The sequence below is a fragment of the Tachysurus vachellii genome, chromosome 26, assembly GCF_030014155.1.
Source record: "Tachysurus vachellii isolate PV-2020 chromosome 26, HZAU_Pvac_v1, whole genome shotgun sequence".
Lineage (NCBI taxonomy): Eukaryota > Metazoa > Chordata > Actinopteri > Siluriformes > Bagridae > Tachysurus > Tachysurus vachellii.
Window position 1 is genome coordinate 16,990,786 of NC_083485.1, and position 11,025 is coordinate 17,001,810.

Here is an 11,025-nt window from a genome sequence, read left to right on the forward strand (position 1 = left end):
TAGGGAATTTTAGGGCCAAGACTGGTTGGGTTTGGAGTCTGGTTAGCCTAGCGGTCCGAATTGGAGTTTATCGTTAATGGTCAGGGTTAAGATTAGGTTTAGGGCTAGGTTCTAGGATTAGGCGGCGGTTAGGGTTAGAGGTTAGGTTTAGGGCTAGGTTTTAAGATTAGGTTATGGTTAGGGTTAAGGTTAGGTTTAGGGCTAAGTTTTAGGGTCAGGCGGCGGTTAGGGTTAGGTTTAGGGCTAGGTTCTAAGATTAGGTTATGGTTAGGGTTAAGGTTAGGTTTAGGGCTAGGTTTTAGGGTTAGGGCTAGGTTTTTAGGAGTAGGCGGCGGTTAGGGTTGAGGTTAGGTTTAGGGCTAGGTCCTAAGATTAGGTTATGGTTAGGGTTAAGGTTAGGTTTAGGGCTAGTTTTTAGGGCTAGGCGGCGGTTACGACTAAGGTTAGGGTTAGGGCTAGTTTTTAGGATTAGGCGGCGGTTAGGGTTAAGTTTAGGGCTAGGTTCTAAGATTAGGTTATGATTAGGGCTAAGGTTAGGTTTAGGGCTGGGTTTTAGGGCTAGGCGACGGTAACGTTTTAGAGCAAAGATTAATTATTTTTGCAGATGACGGCCGATGTCAATGGCTCTGTGGAGGGCTTTGGCCAGTACCCAAAGGGTTTTAACTGGTCATATCCTCCAGAGTGTGGAAACCCACAGGGGAGGTGTACTATTTTAGTCAGTGTTGTGAGTCTATGTGCCTAGGGTAAATCAGTTGTAGGTGTGCGCATATTAGAGGGCTAGGGTCAGAATTGGGGTTGGGTGAACGGATCCAACGCTGTCCTAGCAGACCCATGGAGGCCAAAAACTCACCTTGGAGGCCAAATACTTACTCAGGGTCTGCAAACGGCTACGACGGCCGCAAATTCGGGAAGCATGGCCAGGGTTAATTAATTGTGGGTGTGTGCATATCCGTGTGTGTGTGTGTGTGTGTGTGTGTGTGTGTGCGCAAGGGCAGAGTGGTGATGCACTGTTGAGGAAGGGCCTGTCCTGTCCATCTATTTGTCTATCTAAATTTTGTTTTTATTTTTTATATTTTTGTCTATCTATTCTATGCTCCGATACCATGGGTGTGGATGTGAAGGAAAGCAGAGTGGGGGCGAGCCGCTGGACTGAGCAGGTCGTCCCCCCTAGCCTGACTGGGCTTAGTTCTGCTCACCAACCCATCCTGCAAACCCGATTCGACGAGCTGGAGGAAGGGCAGGTGTGAAGGAATGAATCAAAGTTTTTACTTAGAGTCAGATAGCGTGCTTGGTCCGAAGGCACTGGCTGGGTTAGGTTTTTGAAAGTATACAATGACTCCCCCCATCACAGGGTCTTAACCTGCGCGGTTTGAATAGGGAGACAAGGAAAAGGCACGGGCCGACGCATGTTATTGCACAGCTATCGCTCTGTCAGAACTTTGTTTTGGTTGAGACCCCACTGGGTTTTTGAGATAACAAGGGAGGTGAGCCACCGGAATGAGTGGGTCAATCTCCAAGGTCAACAAGTTTTAAGGTTTTTAACTTCAGGTATGTTTACATTTATTTATCTATTTATTTATTTAGTTATTTATTTATTTTAAAAAACATTTTAGAAGTATTGGCCTATTTAAGGAATTAAAAACAAACATTTTATGAATTTTAGGACACATCATCAGCAGTGCACCTCAGATTCACCGGGCGTTTCGGCCTTTGATCACTGTACACCCTCCTCTGAGGCGGCCAGCCATAGGTCGATCAAGCCTTGGCTTGTGTCCCATGTCCAATCAGAAGTTGACTAATGCTAAAGCTAAGTAACTCCTCCGTATTGGTGGAGTCAATGAACTATTTTGCCTATTAACCTATTTTATCTATATATTTATTCATTATTATTTATTTATTATACCATCTATCATTTAGTCCTAAAAGATGAGAGCGGACGTGAAGGAGAGCAGAGTGAGTTTAGGCGTGAAAATTGCGTTTAGAGTGAGTTTAGGTGTGAAAATGGTTAAGCTTTAGCTACCAGCAATACACTATCTTTCCCTATCTTATTTTAGTTTCTCCTATTTATTGTTATAACTATAGACAGTAATAGTGGCAAAATTACAGCGCCAAGATTACTTGAGTAGTGTTTCTATCCAACTGTTCGCCAGACTATTTTCTAAGAAATTTAAAACCTTAGGAAGGTAATCTGGTGTGAGTGCAGTGAGGTGCATGATGGACTGTCGTGTGGTTGGTGCTAGCCACCAGTAGAAGGCTTGGCCCCATTTAAGGTCTGTTGGCCCCAGACCACCGCCCTGCGTGCTGTCCTAGTGGACCCAGGGAGGCCGGCAACTTACCTCACCCCCCCAGAATGTCTCTCGTTAACACCGCAAGGTTTCCCGAGACAAGCGGGCAGGGTCAGCGAACGTGTCCGTGAAAGGAGTCCAACGCCGTCCTAGAAGACCCGTGGAGGCCGAAGACTCACCTCGGAGGCCGAATACTCACCTAGGGTCTGCGAACGGGTCCGACGGCCGCAGCTCACGGGTCCGGGAAGCGTGGCAGGGCACTAGCCAAGCACCTCTTCGTTAACACCGCTAGGTATCCGAGATGCTCAGTTCGTTCCCTGTCCTAGCTAAAACCAGAGGTCTAGAGCGCAACGCAAAAAGCGTCACCTCCAGATGGCCCTGGCTGGGTAGCAATCCAGCGGATGACCTCCTCACAAATTCCAAAATGAAATCCGTCAGGAAGCCATCAAGCTTCTACTGGGTTGGGTCCCCGTGGGTTAAGCGTACGTCAGCGGATTCCTTCCCTACGTTATTCCGATGGAATAGTTTCGGGAAACAATCAGGCTTCTACTAACGCAGCCGCCCCCCAGCTCGAATCTCCATGGATCAAGCTGAAACTACATATCTGTGAACCGTTTTCCCAAAGAGGGTAGAAACATAAAATTTCTGGTGTGTTTTTTTATTTTGATGTCTTCTGAAACAGTAGAACATGATGCACACGGCAAAAAAAACGGCATGTCGATAGCTCGAACGGTTGCCGAGATATTAGCCTTTGATTCTGTTCCCAGAATCCTCTCTGTGCATTTAGGCGGAGCCTGTGTTGAAATGGCGTCATCTGCAGCATTAATTATGTATTTTTTGGACACAATTAATAAAAATACACAAGTAAATATAATTATGAATAAAATATATAAAAAAATACGATTTAGAGACTTTGGAACGATTCTAATTAGGTTTTGGGTGATTTTATTTTGATTTAGGGTCCTAATTTCAATTTCAAGTGGTTTGGGTTAATTTTTTAATTTATAGGGAATGATAAATATTTTAAAGCTTCAATTAGGGGTATTTAGAGCCAAATTGCGTTGTCAAGGAAATAGAGTCCGGATTAGCGTATTAGTCCAAATTAAAATTATCCCAATCAGGTTTATTTAATTTTTAATCAATTAAAATTAAATTAAGTAACAAATTAATTTGAACCATTAACCAATTAATGAATCAATCAATTAATAAGCTACATTAATCCAACAATTATATTAATTAATTAATTAATTAATTAACATTTTAATCAATCAATTTAGTCGATTCAATTAACTAGCTAGGTCGAATTAGGTAATCAAGTTTTACGTATTAGGTCCGTTTTAGAGTTATTAGACCCCATTCAAGATGTTTTTTGGTCAATTTTGAAAGTTATCTATTGCAAATAAGTTTTGGATTTTGTTTTTAGGTTTTTTAGAGCCAAATTGTAATATTAGGGAATTTTAGGGCCAAGACTGGTTGGGTTTGGAGTCTGGTTAGCCTAGCGGTCCGAATTGGAGTTTATCGTTAATGGTCAGGGTTAAGATTAGGTTTAGGGCTAGGTTCTAGGATTAGGCGGCGGTTAGGGTTAGAGGTTAGGTTTAGGGCTAGGTTTTAAGATTAGGTTATGGTTAGGGTTAAGGTTAGGTTTAGGGCTAAGTTTTAGGGTCAGGCGGCGGTTAGGGTTAGGTTTAGGGCTAGGTTCTAAGATTAGGTTATGGTTAGGGTTAAGGTTAGGTTTAGGGCTAGGTTTTAGGGTTAGGGCTAGGTTTTTAGGAGTAGGCGGCGGTTAGGGTTGAGGTTAGGTTTAGGGCTAGGTCCTAAGATTAGGTTATGGTTAGGGTTAAGGTTAGGTTTAGGGCTAGTTTTTAGGGCTAGGCGGCGGTTACGACTAAGGTTAGGGTTAGGGCTAGTTTTTAGGATTAGGCGGCGGTTAGGGTTAAGTTTAGGGCTAGGTTCTAAGATTAGGTTATGATTAGGGCTAAGGTTAGGTTTAGGGCTAGGTTTTAGGGCTAGGCGACGGTAACGTTTTAGAGCAAAGATTAATTATTTTTGCAGATGACGGCCGATGTCAATGGCTCTGTGGAGGGCTTTGGCCAGTACCCAAAGGGTTTTAACTGGTCATATCCTCCAGAGTGTGGAAACCCACAGGGGAGGTGTACTATTTTAGTCAGTGTTGTGAGTCTATGTGCCTAGGTAAATCAGTTGTAGGTGTGCGCATATTAGAGGGCTAGGGTCAGAATTGGGGTTGGGTGAACGGATCCAACGCTGTCCTAGCAGACCCATGGAGGCCAAAAACTCACCTTGGAGGCCAAATACTTACTCAGGGTCTGCAAACGGCTACGACGGCCGCAATTTCGGGAAGCATGGCCAGGGTTAATTAATTGTGGGTGTGTGCATATCCGTGTGTGTGTGTGTGTGTGTGTGTGTGTGTGTGTGCGCAAGGGCAGAGTGGTGATGCACTGTTGAGGAAGGGCCTGTCCTGTCCATCTATTTGTCTATCTAAATTTTGTTTTTATTTTTTATATTTTTGTCTATCTATTCTATGCTCCGATACCATGGGTGTGGATGTGAAGGAAAGCAGAGTGGGGGCGAGCCGCTGGACTGAGCAGGTCGTCCCCCCTAGCCTGACTGGGCTTAGTTCTGCTCACCAACCCATCCTGCAAACCCGATTCGACGAGCTGGAGGAAGGGCAGGTGTGAAGGAATGAATCAAAGTTTTTACTTAGAGTCAGATAGCGTGCTTGGTCCGAAGGCACTGGCTGGGTTAGGTTTTTGAAAGTATACAATGACTCCCCCCATCACAGGGTCTTAACCTGCGCGGTTTGAATAGGGAGACAAGGAAAAGGCACGGGCCGACGCATGTTATTGCACAGCTATCGCTCTGTCAGAACTTTGTTTTGGTTGAGACCCCACTGGGTTTTTGAGATAACAAGGGAGGTGAGCCACCGGAATGAGTGGGTCAATCTCCAAGGTCAACAAGTTTTAAGGTTTTTAACTTCAGGTATGTTTACATTTATTTATCTATTTATTTATTTATTTATTTATTTATTTTAAAAAACATTTTAGAAGTATTGGCCTATTTAAGGAATTAAAAACAAACATTTTATGAATTTTAGGACACATCATCAGCAGTGCACCTCAGATTCACCGGGCGTTTCGGCCTTTGATCACTGTACACCCTCCTCTGAGGCGGCCAGCCATAGGTCGATCAAGCCTTGGCTTGTGTCCCATGTCCAATCAGAAGTTGACTAATGCTAAAGCTAAGTAACTCCTCCGTATTGGTGGAGTCAATGAACTATTTTGCCTATTAACCTATTTTATCTATATATTTATTCATTTATTTATTTATACCATCTATCATTTAGTCCTAAAAGATGAGAGCGGACGTGAAGGAGAGCAGAGTGAGTTTAGGCGTGAAAATTGCGTTTAGAGTGAGTTTAGGTGTGAAAATGGTTAAGCTTTAGCTACCAGCAATACACTATCTTTCCCTATCTTATTTTAGTTTCTCCTATTTATTGTTATAACTATAGACAGTAATAGTGGCAAAATTACAGCGCCAAGATTACTTGAGTAGTGTTTCTATCCAACTGTTCGCCAGACTATTTTCTAAGAAATTTAAAACCTTAGGAAGGTAATCTGGTGTGAGTGCAGTGAGGTGCATGATGGACTGTCGTGTGGTTGGTGCTAGCCACCAGTAGAAGGCTTGGCCCCATTTAAGGTCTGTTGGCCCCAGACCACCGCCCTGCGTGCTGTCCTAGTGGACCCAGGGAGGCCGGCAACTTACCTCACCCCCCCAGAATGTCTCTCGTTAACACCGCAAGGTTTCCCGAGACAAGCGGGCAGGGTCAGCGAACGTGTCCGTGAAAGGAGTCCAACGCCGTCCTAGAAGACCCGTGGAGGCCGAAGACTCACCTCGGAGGCCGAATACTCACCTAGGGTCTGCGAACGGGTCCGACGGCCGCAGCTCACGGGTCCGGGAAGCGTGGCAGGGCACTAGCCAAGCACCTCTTCGTTAACACCGCTAGGTATCCGAGATGCTCAGTTCGTTCCCTGTCCTAGCTAAAACCAGAGGTCTAGAGCGCAACGCAAAAAGCGTCACCTCCAGATGGCCCTGGCTGGGTAGCAATCCAGCGGATGACCTCCTCACAAATTCCAAAATGAAATCCGTCAGGAAGCCATCAAGCTTCTACTGGGTTGGGTCCCCGTGGGTTAAGCGTACGTCAGCGGATTCCTTCCCTACGTTATTCCGATGGAATAGTTTCGGGAAACAATCAGGCTTCTACTAACGCAGCCGCCCCCCAGCTCGAATCTCCATGGATCAAGCTGAAACTACATATCTGTGAACCGTTTTCCCAAAGAGGGTAGAAACATAAAATTTCTGGTGTGTTTTTTTATTTTGATGTCTTCTGAAACAGTAGAACATGATGCACACGGCAAAAAAAACGGCATGTCGATAGCTCGAACGGTTGCCGAGATATTAGCCTTTGATTCTGTTCCCAGAATCCTCTCTGTGCATTTAGGCGGAGCCTGTGTTGAAATGGCGTCATCTGCAGCATTAATTATGTATTTTTTGGACACAATTAATAAAAATACACAAGTAAATATAATTATGAATAAAATATATAAAAAAATACGATTTAGAGACTTTGGAACGATTCTAATTAGGTTTTGGGTGATTTTATTTTGATTTAGGGTCCTAATTTCAATTTCAAGTGGTTTGGGTTAATTTTTTAATTTATAGGGAATGATAAATATTTTAAAGCTTCAATTAGGGGTATTTAGAGCCAAATTGCGTTGTCAAGGAAATAGAGTCCGGATTAGCGTATTAGTCCAAATTAAAATTATCCCAATCAGGTTTATTTAATTTTTAATCAATTAAAATTAAATTAAGTAACAAATTAATTTGAACCATTAACCAATTAATGAATCAATCAATTAATAAGCTACATTAATCCAACAATTATATTAATTAATTAATTAATTAATTAACATTTTAATCAATCAATTTAGTCGATTCAATTAACTAGCTAGGTCGAATTAGGTAATCAAGTTTTACGTATTAGGTCCGTTTTAGAGTTATTAGACCCCATTCAAGATGTTTTTTGGTCAATTTTGAAAGTTATCTATTGCAAATAAGTTTTGGATTTTGTTTTTAGGTTTTTTAGAGCCAAATTGTAATATTAGGGAATTTTAGGGCCAAGACTGGTTGGGTTTGGAGTCTGGTTAGCCTAGCGGTCCGAATTGGAGTTTATCGTTAATGGTCAGGGTTAAGATTAGGTTTAGGGCTAGGTTCTAGGATTAGGCGGCGGTTAGGGTTAGAGGTTAGGTTTAGGGCTAGGTTTTAAGATTAGGTTATGGTTAGGGTTAAGGTTAGGTTTAGGGCTAAGTTTTAGGGTCAGGCGGCGGTTAGGGTTAGGTTTAGGGCTAGGTTCTAAGATTAGGTTATGGTTAGGGTTAAGGTTAGGTTTAGGGCTAGGTTTTAGGGTTAGGGCTAGGTTTTTAGGAGTAGGCGGCGGTTAGGGTTGAGGTTAGGTTTAGGGCTAGGTCCTAAGATTAGGTTATGGTTAGGGTTAAGGTTAGGTTTAGGGCTAGTTTTTAGGGCTAGGCGGCGGTTACGACTAAGGTTAGGGTTAGGGCTAGTTTTTAGGATTAGGCGGCGGTTAGGGTTAAGTTTAGGGCTAGGTTCTAAGATTAGGTTATGATTAGGGCTAAGGTTAGGTTTAGGGCTGGGTTTTAGGGCTAGGCGACGGTAACGTTTTAGAGCAAAGATTAATTATTTTTGCAGATGACGGCCGATGTCAATGGCTCTGTGGAGGGCTTTGGCCAGTACCCAAAGGGTTTTAACTGGTCATATCCTCCAGAGTGTGGAAACCCACAGGGGAGGTGTACTATTTTAGTCAGTGTTGTGAGTCTATGTGCCTAGGGTAAATCAGTTGTAGGTGTGCGCATATTAGAGGGCTAGGGTCAGAATTGGGGTTGGGTGAACGGATCCAACGCTGTCCTAGCAGACCCATGGAGGCCAAAAACTCACCTTGGAGGCCAAATACTTACTCAGGGTCTGCAAACGGCTACGACGGCCGCAATTTCGGGAAGCATGGCCAGGGTTAATTAATTGTGGGTGTGTGCATATCCGTGTGTGTGTGTGTGTGTGTGTGTGTGTGTGTGCGCAAGGGCAGAGTGGTGATGCACTGTTGAGGAAGGGCCTGTCCTGTCCATCTATTTGTCTATCTAAATTTTGTTTTTATTTTTTATATTTTTGTCTATCTATTCTATGCTCCGATACCATGGGTGTGGATGTGAAGGAAAGCAGAGTGGGGGCGAGCCGCTGGACTGAGCAGGTCGTCCCCCCTAGCCTGACTGGGCTTAGTTCTGCTCACCAACCCATCCTGCAAACCCGATTCGACGAGCTGGAGGAAGGGCAGGTGTGAAGGAATGAATCAAAGTTTTTACTTAGAGTCAGATAGCGTGCTTGGTCCGAAGGCACTGGCTGGGTTAGGTTTTTGAAAGTATACAATGACTCCCCCCATCACAGGGTCTTAACCTGCGCGGTTTGAATAGGGAGACAAGGAAAAGGCACGGGCCGACGCATGTTATTGCACAGCTATCGCTCTGTCAGAACTTTGTTTTGGTTGAGACCCCACTGGGTTTTTGAGATAACAAGGGAGGTGAGCCACCGGAATGAGTGGGTCAATCTCCAAGGTCAACAAGTTTTAAGGTTTTTAACTTCAGGTATGTTTACATTTATTTATCTATTTATTTATTTATTTATTTATTTTAAAAAACATTTTAGAAGTATTGGCCTATTTAAGGAATTAAAAACAAACATTTTATGAATTTTAGGACACATCATCAGCAGTGCACCTCAGATTCACCGGGCGTTTCGGCCTTTGATCACTGTACACCCTCCTCTGAGGCGGCCAGCCATAGGTCGATCAAGCCTTGGCTTGTGTCCCATGTCCAATCAGAAGTTGACTAATGCTAAAGCTAAGTAACTCCTCCGTATTGGTGGAGTCAATGAACTATTTTGCCTATTAACCTATTTTATCTATATATTTATTCATTTATTTATTTATACCATCTATCATTTAGTCCTAAAAGATGAGAGCGGACGTGAAGGAGAGCAGAGTGAGTTTAGGCGTGAAAATTGCGTTTAGAGTGAGTTTAGGTGTGAAAATGGTTAAGCTTTAGCTACCAGCAATACACTATCTTTCCCTATCTTATTTTAGTTTCTCCTATTTATTGTTATAACTATAGACAGTAATAGTGGCAAAATTACAGCGCCAAGATTACTTGAGTAGTGTTTCTATCCAACTGTTCGCCAGACTATTTTCTAAGAAATTTAAAACCTTAGGAAGGTAATCTGGTGTGAGTGCAGTGAGGTGCATGATGGACTGTCGTGTGGTTGGTGCTAGCCACCAGTAGAAGGCTTGGCCCCATTTAAGGTCTGTTGGCCCCAGACCACCGCCCTGCGTGCTGTCCTAGTGGACCCAGGGAGGCCGGCAACTTACCTCACCCCCCCAGAATGTCTCTCGTTAACACCGCAAGGTTTCCCGAGACAAGCGGGCAGGGTCAGCGAACGTGTCCGTGAAAGGAGTCCAACGCCGTCCTAGAAGACCCGTGGAGGCCGAAGACTCACCTCGGAGGCCGAATACTCACCTAGGGTCTGCGAACGGGTCCGACGGCCGCAGCTCACGGGTCCGGGAAGCGTGGCAGGGCACTAGCCAAGCACCTCTTCGTTAACACCGCTAGGTATCCGAGATGCTCAGTTCGTTCCCTGTCCTAGCTAAAACCAGAGGTCTAGAGCGCAACGCAAAAAGCGTCACCTCCAGATGGCCCTGGCTGGGTAGCAATCCAGCGGATGACCTCCTCACAAATTCCAAAATGAAATCCGTCAGGAAGCCATCAAGCTTCTACTGGGTTGGGTCCCCGTGGGTTAAGCGTACGTCAGCGGATTCCTTCCCTACGTTATTCCGATGGAATAGTTTCGGGAAACAATCAGGCTTCTACTAACGCAGCCGCCCCCCAGCTCGAATCTCCATGGATCAAGCTGAAACTACATATCTGTGAACCGTTTTCCCAAAGAGGGTAGAAACATAAAATTTCTGGTGTGTTTTTTTATTTTGATGTCTTCTGAAACAGTAGAACATGATGCACACGGCAAAAAAAACGGCATGTCGATAGCTCGAACGGTTGCCGAGATATTAGCCTTTGATTCTGTTCCCAGAATCCTCTCTGTGCATTTAGGCGGAGCCTGTGTTGAAATGGCGTCATCTGCAGCATTAATTATGTATTTTTTGGACACAATTAATAAAAATACACAAGTAAATATAATTATGAATAAAATATATAAAAAAATACGATTTAGAGACTTTGGAACGATTCTAATTAGGTTTTGGGTGATTTTATTTTGATTTAGGGTCCTAATTTCAATTTCAAGTGGTTTGGGTTAATTTTTTAATTTATAGGGAATGATAAATATTTTAAAGCTTCAATTAGGGGTATTTAGAGCCAAATTGCGTTGTCAAGGAAATAGAGTCCGGATTAGCGTATTAGTCCAAATTAAAATTATCCCAATCAGGTTTATTTAATTTTTAATCAATTAAAATTAAATTAAGTAACAAATTAATTTGAACCATTAACCAATTAATGAATCAATCAATTAATAAGCTACATTAATCCAACAATTATATTAATTAATTAATTAATTAATTAACATTTTAATCAATCAATTTAGTCGATTCAAT